The following is a 24,326-nucleotide window of genomic DNA, read 5'->3' on the forward strand; positions in this document are numbered from 1 at the left end:
TTATGTATATAATATGTAGACCGATCTCTCCCGTCTCTGTCTTACGAAACTTCAAAATCTGTACATGTATACCGCGCATATCAGACAGGAAAGTAGATTTGAGCCCTATTAAATAATAACGAAATTCCGGACTGATCGCGATTTGAAGTCAGAACATAGTTATGCATTCAGATAATTTTTTTGATTTCCGGGTCCAAATGAGAAAAAAAAAATGATTAAAGAAAGAGACTAAGTGATGCGCACGGGTGAAATTAAACAAGCATGTTTCATTGAATAATTACATCGAACGTATACCAGATGGAAAAATTAATCGTTAGCTATAAAAAAAATCTTACAATTAATAAACTTTAAAACACCAACAACTACATGAATGTGTTGATGTATTGATCCATACACCCGTATAATTTTAAAGACAGTCGATCTACATCTTAGATATATAAATAACTGTCTTTGTGTTTTTACGGAAAGACAATTTGAAATAATTGTAAAGAATCTAATCACAGATAATACAAAAATTTCAATTTATCCTTAAAAATCTTCTAAAGATTAATTCACTGTATGTTGAGTTTGTGGATTTCATTTATCCGTGAATATAGCGAAAATTAACTCCGCGAATTAAATTCCTGCTGTACAGTTATTATTTAAAAAATAAAGTAAGCGTTTTCGTGAATGTTGCAGTATAACCTCCGAGGTCGCAAAATGTTGTTTGAAAGATAAAAGCCGAGGCGTTAGCCGAGGCTTTTATCTTTCAAACAACAATTCGAGACCGAGAAGGGTATCATGTTACATTTACAACGGCAAACACTTTATTTCTTTTCTACAAAGATCGCTAAAATACGCCTGATCGTTTCCTCTGTAGAGAAACGAAATAGGTCACCATATATCGATTACACTGTTCCATTTAACACCAGAGTGAAAATGTGTTTGCTTACATGTGTGTGGAATGCAGACAAATTGAGCTTTCTTAGCATTAAAAATAGCCTTTGTAAATTTCAAATTTGCTCGTTATATGTAATGATTAATTTTTAATGAATAAACAATACTGTATACAGGGAAATTTTCGCCCCAGTTTTATTTTCGTTCCTTTTGCGCTATCCTCGTTTGGGCGAATTTGAAACAGGGCGAACTCGAATTATATAATATTTTCTTAAACAAAACTATGACTGGGCGAATTTAAAACGAGGCAAAATTAATTGCAAGTGTTGAAGGGCGAAAATAACCCTGTATACAGTAACAAAATTATGTTCCTGTTTAAAGTGTGCAATTGGTGTTTAAATGTGCAGGGAGGTCCGTGGAAAAGCCCCGCTAGGCTATAAAAACAGACATTCATTAGCAACTTGATGCAATTTACAGTAATCAGACTGCAAAAAACGACACATCGATCTGGTCTAAACAAGCATTTCATTTTAGAGTCAAATAATTGTTTCAACTCTACAGGTTTGACACGTGTTTCTGATCTGATACTTTTTTGATGACGTTCGTGATTTATTGGAGAATAATGTCCGCGGCCTTTCCTTTGATTTTTTCAATAATCTTGGTAGAATCTGGGACTTTTTTCTTCTATATTCATTTAAAGTTTCTTAAAGCGTCGTTTCAACTTCTAAATCAATGCAAACTGTTCTCTGGTGCGCCGTAATGCCATCAAAGCTCAGCACTGTTCATGTGTTATGTTCACCACTTTCCCACTTCGAATGCCCAGGAAACAGCTGCAACGAATTGACCATGTTTCTTGAAATTTTAAAAGACGACAAAATAGATTGTTTAATCGAATGAGAATATTTTCAATCTAAACTTATCTTTTTAAATCGTTTATTTCAAATCAATACTCAGTTTATTCTCTAATTAAACCTTCGTTTTTTACCGTGCGCCGTAGGTCCTAAGACCTAACCCCATGCACAGTCAAGCATCATAAAACATTTTTTGTCTATCTTTTATCTAAAAAATTATAATGCTCCTAAAAATGATAAATAAACATTCACTGTAAAGAATGGGTGGACTTAAGGTTATCCGATCCTCAGGTTTTGAAAATCAGGCATTGAGTAATTGAAAACGCTCACAAAGATGTCTCTAAATTCTCAAATTAAAATGTATTTACCCACGGTGTTTCTTTAAAATTCATCTTTAAATTTAATCATATTATATAGGGAAAATTAGTAAATCTCAAATAATTTTTTAGGGAATGCGATTTGAACTACCTACTGCATATTTTTTAATTGATAATTGATTAAGAAATACATTTTAGAAATAAAAATCATAGGTATCCAGGCTTTTAAAGAAAATTGCATGAATTTTACACTTATTTGAACTTTACTTTCTCCTACTTACTTCCATTGTTTTATAATGCATAGTGTATGAAGTGTTTCCTTTCGAAGAAAACACCGTAAATCACGTCTAATTTCAAATCATGCATATAAACATTGGTAACTAAAGCTAAATTAAAAGAAATTTGATTTTTTTAAAATATGCAAGTTTTACTTCATTTTATGAGGTACAAATGTCACTTTTTTAAATACTGTTTCTTATTACTTTAAAGAACATTGAATCATACATAGAGGCATAAAATGAAAATTGTTGCATGAAAAAATTCCAATTTCAAGCTTTATTTAAAGACTTTTTGAATTAAATTATAAATTAAAGAGTTATCCTTCCTGGCTGAGGATCGTATATCCTTAATACCCTGTTTTGGATCTTTTTGCGACCCCTCTACCAAGCTGTAAATGAAGTGAATCCCAAATATATCATGAGCAATGGAAAAAGCTACATATACCTGGTTATATTAGGTGGAATATTTGTGCAAAAAGAATGCCATGTTGTCATGTATCAAAACTGATGCAACGAAATATGAGTATCGTCTTCCGGAATTCGACATGTACCCGGGTGGTTTTTATGTCACACAATATTTATAGGAGGCAGGGCTATCGATCGTCGTCATTGTTGACATCTCTTTCTCTCTCTCTATCCTCCCTCGCTCCAGAAATTCGAACACGTGTTAAGCATATTATAGCGATGTCATTATTTTAACAGTGTGATGACACTGACACGCAAAATTAAAACAATAGTTATTTAGCTAAATTCTGAAAACAGGAACAAAACACAATTTAGATCGAGGTCAGATTGAAGTACAATGTAACTGTTTTCACGAGTACACTCGCAGTTTGACATCACGTGATGAATTGTAATACATGTACATGTATTTAACAGGTCAATCGAAGACATAACAATGGAAGCGAGACGTTCCTTTCGAACATGTTTTTTGTTAAATTAAGTGTGATTACACGTTTGTCGGCTCTTCTCCGTTTAATATAACAATATATTGTTCAATATAACAATGTATTGTTCAATTTACAACTACAGTTTTCTTAAGAACAGCCGACAAACATGGACTGACTCTGTATTCAGACGAAGAAAAACGTGTGACCCTGATTATCTATTGTTACATGTATTCAAGAAATCTTCAGACACCATTCCCTTCATATTTATTTAATTTACCTCGAAAAAAGCGTGTAATTTCAAATCCGTGCCATTTATACAGGTTAAGATAATTATCGGGGGTTAATTTATTTGATGAAAAAAATTAACATTTTGTGAAACTTAACGAGGCCGAGTCTAATTATTTCTGCCCTAGGGATTTTGATAATTTTTTGATAATTAATTTTTACTGTTATATTTATTGTTTTAGGATTGAAATATCGAATGTTTACCACCCCGTTTTCTTAGTGGGCCATCTTAAATGTTGTCAAACTTTACTATTGGACCGTATGGGAATTTGTTGGAAAATCGCCAAATTATTACATGTTTTCAATATTTTTTGTACTTCTGCCCTAGGGATTTTTTTTTCATTCAAGTAAATGAAAGTAAATGTAAAATGTTGCCAAATTGTGAAATTTCAAAAAAGTTCACCATCTCGACTGGTCTAGATCGAAGCCAAATACCTCTAAAATTGCCATATTACGGTAAAAATACATATCTATGGTGATGTTGTAAGAGCCATTTCAACGTTCTTTTTCCAATAATTGTCGTAAAATCACATTTTCAGATCAGTAGGAGTTACAAATAAGGTTAATTTTGTATCAAAATTAAAATGATTAATGACTGCATGAAATTAAAAAGCTGCGCAAAGTGATGCGCACTCGAATTAGACCCGGCCTCGTTAAATTAAATTTCCGGCATTTTTTCTGGCCAGTTAAGTCCACCCATTCCTTCATCCTAATGCATATTTTTTTCGAGGGAGACGTTTTGTTTACGATTTTACTGAACGATACTCCTATTTTACCTTTTTATAAGGATTTTTTTTTTGTTTTGCGAACGACGCTTACAAAGATCTTGATTACTATATATCTTCTTGGTGGAATAATATTATTTGGTAGAAATCAAAACCAGAATGTAATAAATGTATTCTGGAGTTGTAGTATTGCTGATATCCTTTGTTCAGATAATTTTTCCATTTTTTTTTAACATGTAATATTTTGTCTCAGGCAATTACTTACACAACTACTTATTTCAAATCCTGTGTCGATAGCTCACGAAATTTTATTACACATACATGTATAAACTTTAAGATTATTTAAGAAATGTTTTTGTTCGTACAATGTGCATAACAAGTTACTAATCCTTGTAGATATGACATTATTTAGTTATAAATTATATAGATTTCTTTGGCATCAGTGCGATATATTACGTGTTATTATATCAGTGTAACACTGATTCAAGGAATCACTGTCTACTTTGTACAGGTAAAGTATGCCAGGGCATCAACGATAGTGGGAAACATGGAATAATTTTCGTAACGGGCCAAGCCCATTATGCATGAATTATCCAATGTTTCCTGCTGTCGTTGATGTCCCTGGCATACTATACTAATTAGACTGTGATTCCTTATATTTCCATTTTATTGTGAAGCAGCAAATGTAGATTTAGACTATAAAAATGTAAACATAGATTTAAATTACACGAGTACTCCTATGTCAATTTTAATAGTCCTGGCATACTGAAGTTAAACACAAAGACACGATATTTACATGCATACTTGGCCCCTTTAGCGTCAGACACAGAGACAGATTTAACTTATGAATGAGAAAAGATGGACTTCCTTATTTCTCATGTTCTTAATATACTTTAATTTTTGATTCGGTTGCTTTGAAGTTTGATATGCTTAAAATTTTTGATTTGCATAAGATCTTTTTAAAGTGAGGTAAGCTATGAATAAGCAAGTTGATAAAACAAGAATATCGACAGTTTTCTTTAAAGAAGTCCGACCCTTTTGTCCTGCAAACTAAGATATGGGTAATTAAAAATGCAAACAAAAATGCTTCTGAATTTGTAAAATAATGGATATTTACCCATGGTACATGTATGTTCATCATTAAAGTCAATCATTATATAGGGAAAATTATTAAATCTCAAGTATGTTTTCAGGAAATGCATATCAAAGTACCAGCTATGTACTACATGTAGTATTTCCTATTGACATTTAATCAACAATATACTTTTGGATGAGACAAGATGTGTTTGTGAAACACTGATGACAAGATATGGCAACGTTAACATAGCACTATTTCAAATGCAAAACAAATATGTTGTAATGAAAAGTAAGGCCTTCTCAAAAGAAATACAATTGTGAAATATGAAAGTATAATAACTTCCTTTTCAAAAATTAAGTAAAATTATTTAAAAGTAGATTAAACACAAACATGTACATGTAGGTCATGTCAAAAGATCAAAGTTATTGATATCCACGAAAAGGTTCTGTCTCAAGTACCTGGTACTACAAATTAAATCTTATTGGCAAGATTAAAGTCTTTTTAAAAAAGGTCAACCCCCCTAGGACAAGGTCAAAGAGGCAAAAGTGTTGGTATTTGAGGAAAGGATAACGCATCAGAAGTATGAAAGCCCAGTTAGTAAGCCCTTTAAAGCCATAAAATCAATACATATTTTTTTTAAATTTATTTTAAGAGTTACTTATTGTATGAATACACAATTAAATTGTATGTTTTGAATAGTTGTACCCACCTCTTTTTTTTTTGTCTTGACTGTACTGAGATGTATATTAAAAATACTTTGATTTCTTTCAGATACTTAACCATCAAAATGTTTTCCAAATATATTGCCATTCTTTTCATATGCTTAATTCTAACTGATGGAGTCATATCGATGACCAAATCAAAGGTAGGATAAAAAATATGCATTTATATCTCAAATTAACAAAAAGCATGCTTTTATTTTAATTACACTCTTGAGCCTTCGTATTATCATTAGTGTTGGCAACGAGTACCCGGTTAACCGGTTAACCGTCGAACGTTGCGAGTATCGGTTAGTAAAACTGCTATTCGGTTACTCGGATAAAATAAATTCTACATATATAAGGCATAGAAAATGAATGTATTATGATTTTAAAAATGTATACTAACTTACACATTTCCCTAATTTTAGGTACCGTTAGACTTAATCTAGTGCATGGTTGTAGTGAATCAAACTATTTTGATTGGTTTTCACAGTTTATATAATTTATAGCTTTGATTGCTTAGGGTATACATATTTTGAAGGCCTGAGTTACATGTATACCGCTAATTACCCCATTTGATAATTTAACGAGATGCCACCGCAGACATAATAAGCTTGGAGTTGTAACAAAAGAACAGCTGATTCAAAATCTGTTTAATCACCTAAGCATAAATTATTCGGAAACCAGCGATTTACTGGACACTCCACATATTAACTATTAATTATGGAGTATGTAAATAATTATTCTCCTTGATTGCGACATATTTCGGGGGCTGAAAAAGAAAGTGTAAAATGGTGATTGACGATGACGTATTTATTTGACTTGGTGTGTCGAATTCCCTATTAATTTTCTTTATTTTAAAATCTTAAATCTTTGACGATATCGTATGTGTGTATTGTAAATATAATGTCCCTATACAGTATATTTGTGCATTACTACTACCGATTGGTATAGAATAAGATAAATAAAAGATATTGATACTTTTACCAAAAATCATCCGAGTAACCGGGTACTCGATCGGAAGATGAAGCAAGTAACCGGTTTCTAAAAATCGTCCGATTTGGCAACACTAATTATTATAGAACATGCAGTAGATTTTATTTGGAAATAAACATTTAATGTTTTTGATAGTTTTCTCGCAGTTAATTCCTATAATCTTTCGTTGACTACTGATTTTTTGTTTTAAAAAGCAATTGATATCATGAAGAAAACGAATATAAGTGTATGAAAAACAAATATAAGCACAATTGCTAGTTGTACAAAATAGCTCAAATAGAATACATTTTTCTTAATTTAATTTTATTTTTATTACTTATTTAAAACTAACTTGGGCAATGCCAAACTCCTATACCTGAGAAATCGTGGATTAGACAAGGTTAAGAAAAATGAGGAGAATGAATGTTGTAATTAAATTAGGAGTTTGAGGAAATGTAGGTTGAAAAGGTAAATAAAAATGAAGTTTGACAGAACAAAGTAACGCTTGACAAAAGAAAAATAAAGAGGTTCCACGGTGTATTCTTGTATTTTAAATTCTAAAGGTAGTTATCTAAACTGAAAAAAACTAAGTAAAACAAAAACACTGGCATTTAATTAAGAAAAAATAATTATTGAAGATAAGGTTCAAACTCGCATTATTGGATAAGTTATTTTAACAGTCACCGTGATTATTTAAAGACATATATGTATATATTGTTAAACTCATATTTTAAATACGCTACACTTATTTTGTATTTCGTATTTCGTAAAGATAAGAAATATGTCATTAAAAATTATTGGCCCAAGGTTAATAATCATAATCAGTTAAATAAAATTATGAAAATGAAGACATTTCTTAAAATAATGTGCGTTTTTTTTTTTTTTTTTTTTTTTTTTCATTCAGAACAATTTTCAAAATAACCGTTGCAAGTATAAGAGAAAATCTGCAAACATGAGGACATCAAAACTTATAAAGAATGGAGGACATTCAGAAATAAATGGCACAATATATCGATGTAGTGACAGTTCAATGTTGAAGAATTTACGAACAGGTAAGACATTTAAATTTCACACAAACACCGAGAGAAAGAGCGAGAGAGAACATGACTTTATAATACATGTATATAATATTAGATAAGCTTTATATCAGGTGTGAAATGGACAACTGGATTCCAAGGCATTATTTTATTTCGGTATATAAATGGCTCTTCCCCTACAGTGACTATTTTCCTTAATGTTGATGCGGTTGTCAGTCGTGAACAAGCGTTTAGTCAACAGAAAACAGGGATACAGTTTCTTCGATTTGAAGCTCATCTTCCTAAATCGACCCAAAAATACTGGAAGCCGATATGGTATATAGTAACTGCGATAATGTAGCCCTCTCCGATTTTTTTAATCTGATGTTTTCTGGAGAGGGCTACGATTCTACAGCATCTCCGTAATGGTGCATTTTTTAAATACGGGCGACTGCAGGCAGAATAAATTGTTTTTACATTCAACTGACATCTATCAAGACGTGATACTTATACACTGTCGACAACATAGACCGTTTAAAGCGAAAAGCATGTGAAATAGTTCTGAATGTTACCTGTCGCTTCTACTCAGCATTTAGACAGTTCGCGCGTGACGTACTGAGACTTGCGCTTGAAATTTAGAATAACTCAATAAAGCAGCTGTCGGTTTTTATTAATACAATTTTAAATGTAATATCTGTAAACATTGATAAATGAAATCATGCCATTTTTTAACGTAAACAGCGATATTTAGGCTTAAAATGAGATAATTACAAGGACATCCGCTCCCAATTATCTCTAATCTCATTGGTTGTCCCAAAACAAAATCTGTCAAGGTCAGTAAACATGGTGGATAAATTTAAGTTGGGATGTTTACATACACGAAAAATAAGCGATATATGGATTGTTCTGTATATTCTTGGATCGATTTAGGTCTTAAGCTTGAGTGATTACATTTTGGAAGTCCGGGGAAGACATGTTAATTAAATAGATATTAACTGACAATTTGAGCCGAAATCTGCGCGGGATCGAATAGCTCCTGTATTTGAACTTTACAATATATTTTTTGAATTGAATGTTTAGCTACTTTTAATAAACGGATCCTGTTTAAAGGTAAATTTACTATGTTTATGCTTTAAGTTATTAAATCCATTTAAAATTTAAAAACACAGGACCCTGTCTTTTACCGAATAAAAATATTTATGCATGCGCGGATCTAGAGAGAGGGTGGGGATCCGGAGTCCCTTGTGCATGTACCATCAATTAATTGATTGTATTTTGTTTGACGTCCCTCTCGAGAATTTTACATTCATATGGCACTTGCCGGTGGAGAGCTGGAAATTGTGTCCTATACTCGGCACCAAGGTTATTGATCAGGGAGGGATCTTTTTTCGTTACAGCACCTATTGCGACACGGGTCCTCGGTTAATACGGTGTCATCCAAAGGATCGGTCTCCACGTCCAACTGTGACTTAGAACTCGCCACTTTTGGACCAACCTCTTACTTCAAGACTCTAGAGCAGACGCTCGAACCACTGAGCCACGCGGGCGACCAGTTGTACTATCAAAAATACGCTAAAAACGTTAATCCGCCACTTCAAACGTTAAGTTACATTAGATATCTAGACTTCAAAGTCGCATGACGAAGCTCGTCAGGGTTAAAGGAAACAGCCTGGCGTCTGGTTGAAACTATGGGCGTAGTGCAATTTTTGACAAAAGATATTGTAGAATATTTTTTGTTTCTTTTAAGATTTCTATAAAGACTTTTATGTCTAATGTAAGAACAATTCACATTTAAGCTTGGACTTTCAGTAAGGTGTGGCATTCACGGCGCTACCTAATTAGCGTCTGCCAAATGGCGAATAGATTATAATTGGTTTAGAAAGTAAGACTCGTAGCATCAGGAACTTTAAATTGTTGTTAACAACGATGAGACGACATAAACTCCACCTGTTTTCAGGAGGAGGCAATGTTATTAGTTATCCGATACACTAGTTTCAATTTTGCCCGAATTTATTTTCCAAGTATATTTCAACAGTGAATGAAAGCTGCATGTAAATGTCACGATTTCCTGAAATTCCAAGCCCAGTTGAAAATTGCATGATTTAATATACAAAACCCAAATCTCATCGTCAAAACTCATCGAATCCTGATAACATATATTGAAAAAATTCCATATTCATAACTGTTTTTTTTTTTTATTTTCATTCAAAATAACAGTTTAAAATATTATTTTACATCTTGTTTACCTATTAATTATGCACTTAAACGCCTTATTTGATCAAGCTAAACTTATAAATCATCATTAAAGGAAATCGTTTTTCAAATTTGATAAACCTGTAGACACCTTCATTTACTAGATCTTGGTCTTAAAAAGAAAAAAAAAACTAATTAGGATGACTTAAAATCATATTGAAAAAAACACGCCTCAGTATAAAAGATTGTCGATTATGAAGTTGGACGAGATAATGGATGAGTCAATGTCCAAGTCGCATTTGATGATATTGTTTTTATAGGTCATGTAGGTTGTGACTGAACTCTTAAAGTAAGCGGATTTTGAGGGGGAAAAATGTCATCACTAATATTTGAAACGAGAGCTGATTTCAATAGACATAATATATTTCTCTGATTGTGACGTGCTAACGCATTACTTGTCGTGAGGTTTAATTACTACATCACAATGTCACCACATCAAATGAAGTAGACGAGATCACTTCTCTCCCACGCTAAAGTCGGTTAGCTGCAACATACAGCTTGTTTGTACATGTTGGGTAAGAAAAAGTTGAGTGGACAGTCCTGATCTCGTTTTTTTTAATATTACCAGGATAGCTAAATGTCTTTGAAATCAATGAAAGCATTTAATGAATTTTTTCAGTCTATAATTACGATTATTAAAATTGGTCGATTATTTCATTCTTTTGCAATATTTATCGTAATATTCATATTTGCTTACATGTTTAAAAATAAAGTAGTGCATGATAAATTATTGATCATAGTATCACAGTGAAAAATACACCGTTTCTGAAAAACAAACAAACTTTATTTTGGACTCTACTTTACATTTTATGTTTTTGTTATATTTTATTTTCTCACGATATGTTACATTAATCTAATTGTTTAATTGACCAGTGACACTTTTTGGACTCTTGATTTGTCAAAATTACAAAGAGACAGAGTGCTATGTCTCAGGCTAATCTCTTATAAAAACATTTATGTAATTATCTGTTTCTCATGTTAAAACATCAAAGAATAGAGATTGGTGACATCAAAGGAAACCAAAATGGATTCAGAGTTGACTTTCTCAGGAATTGTATTAAAAATATCTACTGTGTCTCATATATAACTTTGAATTTCGGTAACATACCGTTTTAATAATATATCCAATAGATTACTTATCCTGTGAGTTTCACACGTTGGTCCCGCAACTATGGGTCTAATTGTGAAATTAGCTGGACTTGCAACACTTATGTATGTTGATCCGGAAATTTTGCATTTATCTTGAATTGTCTGGCTTTTATGTATCTTTGGCAAACCATAAAAGTTACTGGTTTTAATGTTAAATAATAAAAGATATGCGGTTTCCTTGGCAGTAAGTTTTTGTCCGTATTCATCTATGATAGTCTCGAGTTTTTGCATGACCTTCTTACTTTCTATGTAAGTTATTTTTCGTAGTATAAATTATTTTCTAGTACAGAAAGACACATTGATTTATAATATTCGCGATCCATTATGACTAAGGCGCTTCCTTAATGATAATGTTTTCATCATGTCTTAAATTTTCAATCGCATTCAATTCTAATTTGTTCAAGTTATTTCTGGTGGTATTTTTACTGCCGCATTGTTCTGCAATCTTCTACAAAATGTGTCCGTATCATTTGTAATTTCCTTTAGTAGTTTTTGGCGTAGGGGTAAAGTTTAATCCCTTTTCGAGAATTTTAGTTTCAATATCCGTAAACATTCCACAGATGAATTAATTACTTTTGGTTCGTGTTTTTGGTCCGGTCTTTTGATTTGCGCTACGTTATTTTGTTTTGTCTTGGGTCATATCCTAAAAAATAATTTCCCGGCCTTGTGTAATTTCCCGGCGATTTTAAACTGGAAGCGAATTTACAATTAAAACATCAATGTCATGCACCAGCTCTAATCTTATTTATGTGATAACCTGTGCCGGTTGCGGTGAAAATTATATCAGCCAGACAGGAGACACCTTGAGACACAGAATGACCTTACACCGACAACAAATTAGGGAACCAAAATACCAGTGTACCGCTGTAAGCGAACACAACAGAAAATGTGCCAAAAATAAATTCCCCAATTTTACTGTTTTTCCTTTCTACAAATTCCGAAGTGATACCACAGAAAAAGAACGTGAAACTAAAGAAAAAACATTTCATAAACATACATAAACCTGTTTTAAATGCAGCATAATTATATTTCGTTTAAGAAATATTCTTTTACCCGCACAATATAACTGTGCTATCTTTTTAAAAAATCTAATTTCCCGTAATAACTTAATTACGTATTATCATGACGTCATAATTAACTTTGCTAAAGCACGACTAAGTTTTAGCGCTTTATAATGTCACAATATGAATGTTGATTTTGTGTAACTTAGCATTGTATTGTCAAACTCCTGAAGATTGGAAATGAAACTATGGAAATATAATATATAGGTATTATATATATATATATATATATATATATATATATATATATATATATATATATATATATATATATATATATATATATATATATATATATATATATATATATATATATATATTATACAATTATTGCTGTGTTTTGAGGTCAATACAATGATTTAGCCATCTGAGGAGTACAATATTCACCGAGCCCGGAGGGCGAGGTGAATAGTGTACTTCGAAGATGGCTAACTCATTGTATTGACTGAAAAAAACACAGCAATAACTGTTTTATTATATGATTCACTAATAAAATGATAAAACCCATTACTTTTTTGCATTTAATTAAGTCCTATCCAAATACAATGAAGAGAAGTTTAATTAAAATGATAATCAACCTTACAGGTCTTATATATATTTTTTTTATATAAAGTTTTTTTTATCAATTTTAGTTACCTTGAAAAAAAAATTATGTCAGTTTTTTTTTTCAGGATAGATTTTTAAAGAAAGGATTATTATCAGGGAAAACTGACTGCCAAAAAAGTAAAAACTGTTGTTCAGTAAAAGTGTCGGAGGGGTGTCTCTGCATCCCCTCTTACCACCCTCACCTGAAAATATATATTCGCTTGTTTTGTTCACATGAAAAAAAGTCATAGTAGTTTAAATGGCTTTCAAAAACAATTTGTATCAATTTGGAATTTCCCGATCTATTTTTAGATCAATGTAGAGGAAATAAATCCTTGTATTGACCTGGAACGTCACGTGCAGGTCAATACAACGTAGTATTTTTCTAACATAGTTGAATATCAGCCAATCAGACAGGTGGAAATTATTCAATCATATAATAAATATATATATTTATTATATGATTGAATAATTTCCATCTCTCTGATTGGCTGATATCCAACTATGTTAGAAAAATACTACGTTGTATTGACCTGCACGTGACGTTCCAGGTCAATACAAGGATTTATTTCCTCCACATTGATCTAATAATAGATTGGGAAATTCCAAATTGGTACAAATTGTTCTGGAAAGCTATTTAAACGACTGTGATTTTTTTTTCATGTGAAAAAAAAACATAAGCGAATATATATATGGGGGGGATGGTAAGAGGGGATGCAGGACCCCCGTCCAACATTTTTACTTCACAACATGTTTGGTTTTTTGTTTTTGTTTTTTTTTACTTTTTGGCAGTCAGTTTTCCCTGAAAATAAATACTCCTTCCTTTCAAAATCTATCCTATAAAAAGACTGACATTATATTATTTCTTTTTCATGGCAACTAAAATTGATTTAAAGAACATTTCAAATTGACACTACTGGTAAGGTTTATTTACATTTTAAGTCTGTTTCTCTCTTGTATTTGGCTACGACTTAATGAAATGCAAGTTAACAAGTAATGAGCTGCATCATTTTATCAGTGAATCATATAATAAAACAATTATTGCTGTTTTTTCGGTCAATACAATGATTTAGCCATCTTCGAAGTACAATATTCACCTCGCCCTTCGGGCTCAGTGAATATTGTACTCCTCAGATGGCTAAATCATTGTATTGACCTCAAAAAGCAGCAAGAATTGTATATATATATATATATATATATATATATATATATATATATATATATATATATATATATATATATATATATATATATATATATATATATATAATACCTTGTTATTTTCGAGTTTTGAATAGACCAATGAATTTATGTCTAACATGGAATGTAATTCTTGATTTATGCTTAAAATTATTCTATCCATATTTTATCTGAAAACTACGAAAATGGACCCCATGAAATATGAAATTTTACAGCTAGTACACGAGTCATTTTCTCTTTTTTAAACAGAAATTGAATGGTTCAAATTCGGAGAAACATCAGTTACCGATCATCAAATAAGAAAAAGAATTGTGGAGTGGATTTTTTTTAGTATTTTTGCTGCTGCTGCTGCTGCTGCTGCTGCTGCTGTAATTATTTGTGCAATCTTTTGTCCAAGAAAAGGTAAGTTTTAAAACGTCATGTAGTTTAAATACTTTTATATGTATGATATATGAATGCATTTATTTTTTTATTACCAAAGGGAGAGAGAGAGAGAATATAAAACTAGAGCAATGCGCGTTGCAAAGCAACGAATAGGTCTTCCGTCCTGTTTGACCGGAAGTAGGTTTCATTTTTAATAAAAATGAGAAATAACGCCCAAAAATGGTTTAAATCCTCTAAAGCTATGTTAGTTAACGCAAAAATAAGCCATTTGTTTGCTACTTCCGGTTTGACCGAAAGTGACAACAACGCACAGAAAATGAATTTTTATGCTCCCTGAGACATATGTTACCCAATAACTTGTCAAAACGGCAGAATTACGCATTTTCCGACTACTGGACGTATTTTGACGACTCCATTAGATTAAGCTTTACATTTTCAACAACTTTGCTTCTATGATGTATAAAAAATTCTCAATAGTTTTTGAGATATCATGGAAAAAACTTTTGGCCCCTCTAGATCCCTTAATTTAGGGGTCAGCCCTTTTTCCGACATATGATTTGAAAGATCTTTTAATTCTGCACAAACTGTATATTAAGATAAAGAAAGAGAAGATAAAAAGCAAAATATGAGAAAATTTTGGATCTTATCAGCGTTCTAATTTTTTACTTCAATATAGCGCCATATTGAATAAAGAAACCGAAAAACAAAAACCGATGTGCACAACTTCAATCCTTCTATTATCTAAAATTAGTAGAATTTCTGCTCCAGCTTTAGCTGTCTCTGAGCCTTTGTCTGGAAACGGAAGCCTATAATTTTTTTGTTTAAATGGAAATAACTAAAAACCGGAAGTGACTTTTTAAAATTTTAGTCAGCATTCTGATAGGGTTAATAATCATCTATAACCTCTAAATATCTGAGCGAAATCCGTTGAGAAATGAGGGAGACATGAGGCCTCAAAGTTGCGGTCTAGGAAGCAGAAGAAAAAAAATAATAACTAGATACGATCTCGTTGCAAGCAACTAGTGGGTCTTCCGTCCGATTCTTGATAAGATAAGATAATATTTCGATTGAGATTTTCATTCAAAAAAATTGATAAAGATAGTGAAGAAGAACGATTTTGCCTCCATAATCTGTAAAAATACATTGAACATTTAAGTCTAAAAATTTAGACTTTTGGCCCGTAACGGCACTTAATATTAGAAATCACCCCTTTTTTCTTTCTATTATCTTCAAGATCACAGGATTTTGATCACTTTTTGTTCAACAGCTATTCAGATATTCTCTTTCGTTTTCAAGTTATTTGTTAGAGAAATATTCAGGGGCTAACCCTTCAACTCCCTAATGGGGACTTTTAGCGAAAAATAAAAGGTTGCATATTGTTCAGAACATGATTTTAAACATCTTTTGTTCAATATAGCGTATCAAAGCATTTCTCACTTTTGAGATATTAAAGGTCAAAGATTTAGCATTCTGGCCCCTTATAGCCCCTTATTATGCACCATACGCGTTCAAATCATAATATATAGTTGTGGATTGTTGAGATAAACATTTTTCCTTCAGTATTGTATAACAAAATATTGACTGTTACAGAGTTATCGATTGAAGATTTTTTGCCCCTCTTGAACCTTTATTTGAGTGTCCACCCCCTTTTTCGAGATTTTATCTTAAACCTCTCAGGATTTTGAACACTTTTTGTGCAACATCTATTGAGATATTCTCTTTCGTTTTCGAGTTATTTGTAAGAGAAATATTTAGGAGCCAACCCTTCAACTCCTGGGGACGTTTAACGAAAAATGAAAGGTAGCATATTGTTCAAAACATTATTTTGAATATCTTTTGTTCAGTATAACTTATCAAAATATTTCCCACTTTTGAGATAAAAAGTGTCAAAGATTTAGCATTCTTGCCCCTTATCATGCGCCATACGACATTCAAACCATAATATTTACTTTTTGATTGTTAAAATAAAAATTTTTGCTTCAGTAATGTATAACAAAATATTGACTGCGTTATCGATTGAAGACTTTTGGCCCCTCTTTGTCCTTAATTTGAGTGTCCGGCCCCCTTTTCTGGATTTTATCTTAAACATCTTAGGATTTGGAACACTTTTTGTTCAACAACTATTCAGAGATTCTCTTTTGTTTTCGAGTTATTTGCAAAAAAAAAAAAATATTTAGAGGAAAATCCTTCAACTCCTTAATGGGGACGTTTAGCGAAAAATGGAAGAATGCATATTGTTTAGAGCATTATTTTAAACATCTTTTGTTCAATATTGCTTATCAAAATCTTTCCCACTTTTGCGATATAAAGCATTAAAGATTTATCATTCTGTCCCCTAGTGGCCCCTAATTATGTACCATACGACATTAAAATCATAATATATAGTTGTAGATTGTTAAGATAAACAATTCTGCTTCAGTAATGTATAACAAAATGTTGACTGTTACAGAGTTATCGAATAAAGACTTTTGGCCCCTCTCGGCCCCTAATGTGATGAGTCAGCACTCTTTTCTTGACATCATATTACAGACCTTGTCATTCTGCACAAATATTGCTCAACATGTTTATTCAAAATAATTATACTTTAAAGATATGATGCAAAATGTCTTAAAAATCAGTCATGATTCGTGGTTCCATCACAGACATGGATGTCATCTAGATTTTGATCAAAGGGTGATAACTTCCGACCGGAAGAGTTTTTTTTTTTCAAAATCGAAGCGCCGGTACAAACTTCAGATAGAATCACATCAACACCGAAAATTTGAACCAAATCGAATGAGCCATCTCTGGGAAATCCTCTGCACAAAATCGGTAAGAAGAAAAAAAAATAATAATAACTAGATACGATCTCGTTGCGAGCAAAGAGTAGGTCTTCCGTCCGATTCTTGATGAGATGAGATAAGAGTTTGATTGAGATTTTCATTCTAAAATAATGATAAGGAATGTGAAGAAGAACGATTTCGCCTCCATAATCTGTAAAAAGACATTGAACATACAAGAGTTTAAAGTTCGACTTCTTTTGGCCCCTAACGACAATAATTTTGAACACTTTTTGTTCAACCACTATTCATAGATTCTCTTTCGTTTTCGACTTATCTGCAAAAGAAATATTTAGGGGCCAATCCTTCAACTCCTTAATGGGGACGTTTAGTGAAAAATGAAAGGTTGCATATTGTTAGGAACATTATTTTTAACATCTTTTGTTCAATATTACTTATCAAAATATTTACCACTTTTAGGATATAAAACGTCAAAGATTGAGCATTCTGGCCCCTTGTGGCCCCTCATTATGTACCATACGACATAAAAATCATTACATATACATGTAGTTGTAGATGGTTGAAATAAATATTTGTGCATCAGTAATGTATTACAACATATTAACTGATCAACTAATATAAACTTCCGGCCCCTGTTGGCCCCTAATTTGAGTGCCCAGCTCCTTTTTCTTTATTTCCTCTTAAAGCACTTAGAATTTTGAATACTTTTTGTTCAACAACTATTCAGAGATTCTTTTTCCTTTTTGGGTCATTTGCAAAAGAAATATTTAGGGCCCAACCCTTCAACTCCCTAATGGGGACGTTTAGCGAAAAAATGAAAGGTTGCATATTGTTCAGAACATTATTTATAGCATCTTTTGTTCAATATTACTTATCAAAATATTTCCCACTTTCGAGATATAAAGGGTCAAAGATTTAGCATTCTGGACCCTTGTGGCCCCTAATTATGTATCATACGACATTAAATTTATAATATATAGTTGTAGATGGTTATGATAAACATCTTTGTTTCAGTAATGTGTTACAAAATATTAACTGATAAAGAGTTATCGATTGAAGACTTTTGCCCCCCCTCCCCTTGGCCCCAAATTTGAGTGCCCAGTTCCTTTTTCTTGATTTTGCCTAAAAGCTCGTAGGATTTTGAACATCTTTTTTTCAACAACTATTCAGAGATTCTTTTCTGTTTTAGAGTTATTTGCATAAGAAATATTTAGGGGCCAACCCTTCAACTCCTTAATGAGAACGTTAAGCGAAAAATGAAAGGTGTCATATTATTTAGAACATTATTTTGAGCACCTTTAGTGCAATATTACTTATCAATATATATATCTGACTTTCGAGATATAAAGGATCAAAGATTAAGCATTCTGGCCCCTTGTGGCCACTAATTCTGTACAATACGACATAAAAATCATAATATAGTTGTAGCATGTTATGATAAACCTCTTTGCTTTAGTAATGTATTACAAAATATTAACTGATAAAGAGTTATCGATTGAAGACTTTTGGCCCCTCATGGCCCCTAATTTGAGTACCCAGCCCCTTTTCTTGATTTCATCTTAAAGCTCTTAGGATTTTGAACACTTTTTGTTCATAAACTATTCAGAGATTCTTTTTTGTTTTAGAGTTATTTGCAAAAGAAATATTTAGGACCCAACCCTTCAACTCCTTAATGGGGACGTTAAGCGAAAAATGAAAGCTTGCATATTGTTCAGAACATTTTTTAGCATCTTTTGTTTGATATTACTTATCAAAATATTTCTCACTTTGGAGATATAAAGTGTCAAAGATTTAGCATTCTGGCCCCTTGTGGTCCCTAATTATATATCATACGACATCAAAATCATTATATATATTTGAAGATTGTAGAGATCAACATTTTTTCTTCAGTAATATATAACAAAATATTGACTGTAAAAGAGTTATCGAATTAAGACTTTTGGCCCCTCTTGACCCTTAATGTGATGAGTCAGCACTTTTTTATGTCATCATATTAAAGATGTTATCATTCTGCAAAAAAAATTGTTCATTATGTTTTAACAAAATAATTTAAAAGATATCATTAAAAATATCTCAAAAAATCACTCATGATTTGTGTCCTAAATTTTGACCCATACCGAGCTTCCATACTAGGTACTTTCGGAAACTATCCAAACTCGTAGTAACATGGGGACATGTCCTCTATCATCACTGAAAATTTTAGCGCTCTGGCCGTTTTCGAGATAGTGAACGGACAATGAAGTCCTCTGAATTTTAATAAAAGGGCGATAACTGTAGACCGGAAATGATTTTTAAAAAATCCTTCAATTGGTATTAACTTCAGAATATTCTGAAACATCCCTGAAAAATTGAAGCAAATCCATCCAATCACCTCTGAGAGATCTTCTGCACAAAATTTGTGCAGAAAAAAAGAATAATAATAATAAGAAAAGTGAAAAAGAAACATCAGAATAATAGAAGGGTCTTCCGCTGAAGACGGAAGACCCTAAGAAAGTGAAAAAGAAACCGAAGAATAATATAAGGGTCTTCCGCTGAAGACGGAAGACCATAATAATAAAAGTGAAAAAGAAACCGAAAAATAATAGTAGGGTCTACCGGTGAAGACGGAGGACCCTAATAAAAATGAAAAAGAAACAATAGAATAATAGTAGGGTCTTCCGTTGGAGACGAAAGACCCTAATAATCTTTACCAACAGAATCAGTAGCAGGTCTTCTGTTGGAAACGGAAGACCTTAATAAATCATCAGTTGTCCATTGCGGTTGTCTTGATAGGGCCGCCTGGGGTATCCATTGCGCAATACATGTATGTTATAAAATCTAATTAAAATAATAATATATTTGTAAATCTTACAAAATTTTTTAGAAAAATTTTACTATAAATCTGTGTTCAAGCACCTTTAAGGTCTCATCCGAGGGACCTGCAACTACCACTTCGAGATGCCTAGCGCTTGACGAATGAACAGTTGCTACATATTCACTTAGATAGAGGGCGGTGTTGATAAGTACAAGTCATACAACCTTCAAATCAGGGAGCAAGATTTTTTAGGAACCTTTACCCATTCTGAGTACTTGAACTCAGACACATCAAATAAAAATTCCTTACTAAAATTTCCTTGAGGGAAAAAGGAAATATAAAGACTGGAAAATATGCATTTTTATGACCTTTCAAAATCAACAACATTAAAAGATATTTAATTGGAATTTTGCGATGAAACCATGGAAACATTTTTCCAGTGTTTTAAAGTGATTATTATGCTGATTTAGGAATGAACTTGCCATTTAATCAGAAAACATATCATATAACACGCCCTGAAAAGTTACAGCTATCTGGTTGAAATTAAATATCATTTAAATATTAGTTTACATAAAACATTTAGTAGGAAATGTTTAATGAATCATTTGATAAAAAGCAACTGAGAAACAAACATCAGATATTGAAACAACAACATTGAAAGTGCTCGGATCTACCTTCTTTGTCAACTGTAGATTGGATTGGTAAACTACAGGAACATAATGCATGAATCCAAACTTCAAATACCCCTCTGATTTATAGATCTGAGGTGAATCATATCAATCGAGCAAAAAGTGTGACTTATTTAGTTATTTATAGGTATAAATTGTGTGGTCATACGTTGTGTGTTTTTCTCTTATTAAATGTAATGTGTAAAGAAATTCATTATAATTACTTTAACAAAGTCATCATTTTATAATTAAACAATGTGGTTTGAGACAAATATTGCATAAGTATACACTTAGATGAACAATGTAAACGCACTTATTAAAAGTATTTTCATTGATTGAAATGTTTGGTAATGAAACATACTTTTTTTTTGTTTTTAAATATGACCTTTGACTTTAAATGACAAGTGGAGATGTCATTGAAACCTCAACAGGGCATACATTTACAATGAATTTTCAGTTGTCAATGACGTACAAAGTTAATGACTCGACTGGACTGAAAAAAAAAAACACATGTATTGAGTACAAAATATTTACAGTACGTGTGTAGTACTGTAGATTTTTTACTACATTAATATAAAGATCCCATAAAATCAACACATTCTATTTTTCCTCCAACATGCCAAAGATCCTAATTAAGAAAGATCCGAATCTTGATATGTATCTGCTTTAAAAAATTCCCCATATCCCATGAAAATCAAAATAAGAAGATTACTTACGTTATTTAATTTAAACAATATTAAATTCACTGATGTTATTAGAATACGTTATGTTTATTGTTAGAGGATAGCCTGATGCATGTTATTGGTTTCACAAACGGATTCACTTTTGGAACGAAGGCCCAGCAAGTTCGATGTTGACCATTCCAACAGACAATTCAAACTTTTCTTGCACAATTTTTCAAGAAAAAGATTACCATTAGGTTGTATTATTATCGATATCTATTTCATATATAAATACATGTATATCACAAATAATAAACTAAAGCATTACAAGACAATAGCTTCTTTCAACCTGGAAGATCAGTTTAATGTAGAATAGAAATTCATTATCTTGCAGTGTTTTGTTTAAATTAGGATTAATTCCCGGAAATGTAAAAATCTGAACAGATGGCAGAGTAACACAAGACACTGATCAGAAACTCACTTGGGCCTCAAAAAGGCTCAAGTGAACAAAAATGAAAAGGTTAGAACTAAAGCTCTATACATTGTAACTGACTAAAAGTAAATAAGGTTTAATTTCAATTCAAGAGAATTTATTGATTTAATCAGAAAATTTAAGAAATCTTACCTTTGTGTTCATTTTCATTCAGCTTTTGTCCTTCTTGTGAGCATTCAGATTCCTGTAAATAATGCATGTATCATAAAATATTAAAGTTATTTCTAATAATTAGTGCTATAGTATTTAATGTAAAATATTTATCCCTACGTGTGTAATTTATGGAACGTTTAGATGAACTGTCAGAATTCATTTCTATCAACCTTTTGTTTACTTGGTACAGTTGCAATATTTTTTAATCGCATGCAAAAGAAACGAGTACTCAGCTAAAAAAGCAATGTTAGTTTATTTTTTTTTGTGTGTGTTAAATAATTATTTTATGTGTACTCACCATTTCAAAAGCTTATTGACTGATTGGCTTAGCACCTTAGTCTACATCTACTTTCATCAAACTTAATGACTATACGTGTGTGAATCGTCTCGGGTACATTCCACTGGAACTATTAGATAATAAAAATAAGTGCTGAAAATGATCATAAATATGCATTGAATAAAATATAATTAATTGTTTGCATCGTACAACATACTCTTGAACTGTTCAATAGAGGTACACTAAATTCTTTACACCAGAGTTCTGAACTGATCCCAAACGAGGGTGCATTTTTATGATAGATGTTTAGAACAGTAGATGTGTGAAATTATTATTTAAAAAATTAAAATAGCGCTTGCCCGAACGATTTCAACGCAGGGAATTTTATGTTTAGTGCCCTGACTAAGGAACAGTTGAAGAAGCAATTACTCACTGAAGGACTCATGATAAAATATTGTATTCATTATACCTACTAGGTCGTTAAACGTCTATTTCTTCTGTCAAAATAGAAATTCCATCCCAAGCTAATCATAATTCTCCTCTTTGTGACACTCTCTTTCGAGTCTTCTGTACGACGCCATCATGGCTCCATGGAATCCCAAAAAATTTTAATTTCGGCGCGGTGTTTTGCTTAAATTAATTGCTTATCGAGCCCGACTTCGATCCCGATGTAATTGTACTTTCAGTCGACAGTTTTGGAGAAAATCTAGGTAATATTCAACTCAGTTTTCTCATTTTCTCATATTTTTCATAGAATTCTACTACTCTCCAATGCACAAATTAAAATGTCTTTTTTATTCAAATTCAAAAACATTGATGATTCCGAATACCTCCAGACACTTTTTTTTAGTTCTGTATGTACAATAAAAAAAATCTTTCAACATAAGTTTACATAGCAAAATTGGTTCAACAATGTCGGGCCAACATTGCAACGATTTTCACACATCAACATTAAAAATAATAATGTCTGACCGATGTTGGAACAATGTCAGTTCACCAACTGTTGTAATTACAATGTCGAGTTGATGTTGGCCCAATATCGTTCAACCAACTGCGATATGTTGCCGGTCTACCAACCATATGCAAACGTCGGCCCAATGTAAGCTTGCTATCTGGGGGATCGTTTAGAGTGTCATTTTTAGCTCACCTGAGCCGAAGGCTCAAGTGAGCTTTTCTGATCAAAATTTGTCCGTTGTCTGTCGTTATCGTCGTCGTTGGCGTAAACTTTTCACATTTTTCTTCTTTTCAAGAACCACTGGGTCAATTTCAACCAAACTTTCTACAAAGTATCCTTGGGTAAACGGGATTCAATTTGTTCAAATGAAGGGCCACGCCCTTTTCCAAGGGGAAATAATTGTGAATAAGAGGAAAAATTTGTGGCATTTTTAAAAAATCTTCTTTTCAAGAACCATTGGTCCCGGAAAGATGAATTTCATGTGGAATCATCCTCGGGTAATGTAGATTCAAATTTGTTCAAATCATGATCAACCCCCCGGGGTAGGCGGAGTCCAAAATGGGCTATCAAAGTTTTACATAGGAATATATAGGTAAAATCTTCTTCTCAAGAACCATTGAGACAGGAAAGATGAAACTATTGTGGAATCTTTCCAGGTATTGTAGATTCAAGTTTGTTCAAAGTTCAAATCATGATCCCTGGAAGTCAGGGTGGGGCCAAATGGCCAATTAAAGTTTTACATAGGAATATGTAGGGATACCTTTTAAAATCTTCTTTTCAAGTACTTTAAAGCAATGCTTAGTAATATTTATAGGGAATCATCCTCAAGTAGTGTAAATTCAAGTTTGTTCAAATCATGACCCCCTGAGGGTTAAAATTCAAGTCCCCCCCCCCTCCCACTTAGTAATACACTGTATTTC

The 24,326-nt window shown here is 32.1% G+C and overlaps 1 protein-coding gene and 1 long non-coding RNA gene across 2 annotated transcripts in view; both read left to right on the plus strand.

Annotated features, from left to right (window-relative positions):
• Positions 1–24,326, plus strand: part of LOC134229841 (sushi, von Willebrand factor type A, EGF and pentraxin domain-containing protein 1-like) — a 230,087-nt gene that overhangs the window by 99,564 nt on the left and 106,197 nt on the right. The gene's annotated exons all lie outside the window — the stretch shown is intronic.
• On the plus strand, positions 6,070–14,594 carry LOC134229837 (uncharacterized). Its single transcript, XR_009984238.1, has 3 exons — positions 6,070–6,165; positions 7,881–8,028; positions 14,490–14,594. It is a non-coding gene; the product is annotated as an uncharacterized LOC134229837 (long non-coding RNA).

This window comes from Saccostrea cucullata, unplaced genomic scaffold (genome assembly GCF_032062105.1).
Source record: "Saccostrea cucullata isolate Sc308-1 unplaced genomic scaffold, CSIRO_AGI_Scuc_v1 ctg444, whole genome shotgun sequence".
Taxonomy (NCBI): domain Eukaryota; kingdom Metazoa; phylum Mollusca; class Bivalvia; order Ostreida; family Ostreidae; genus Saccostrea; species Saccostrea cuccullata.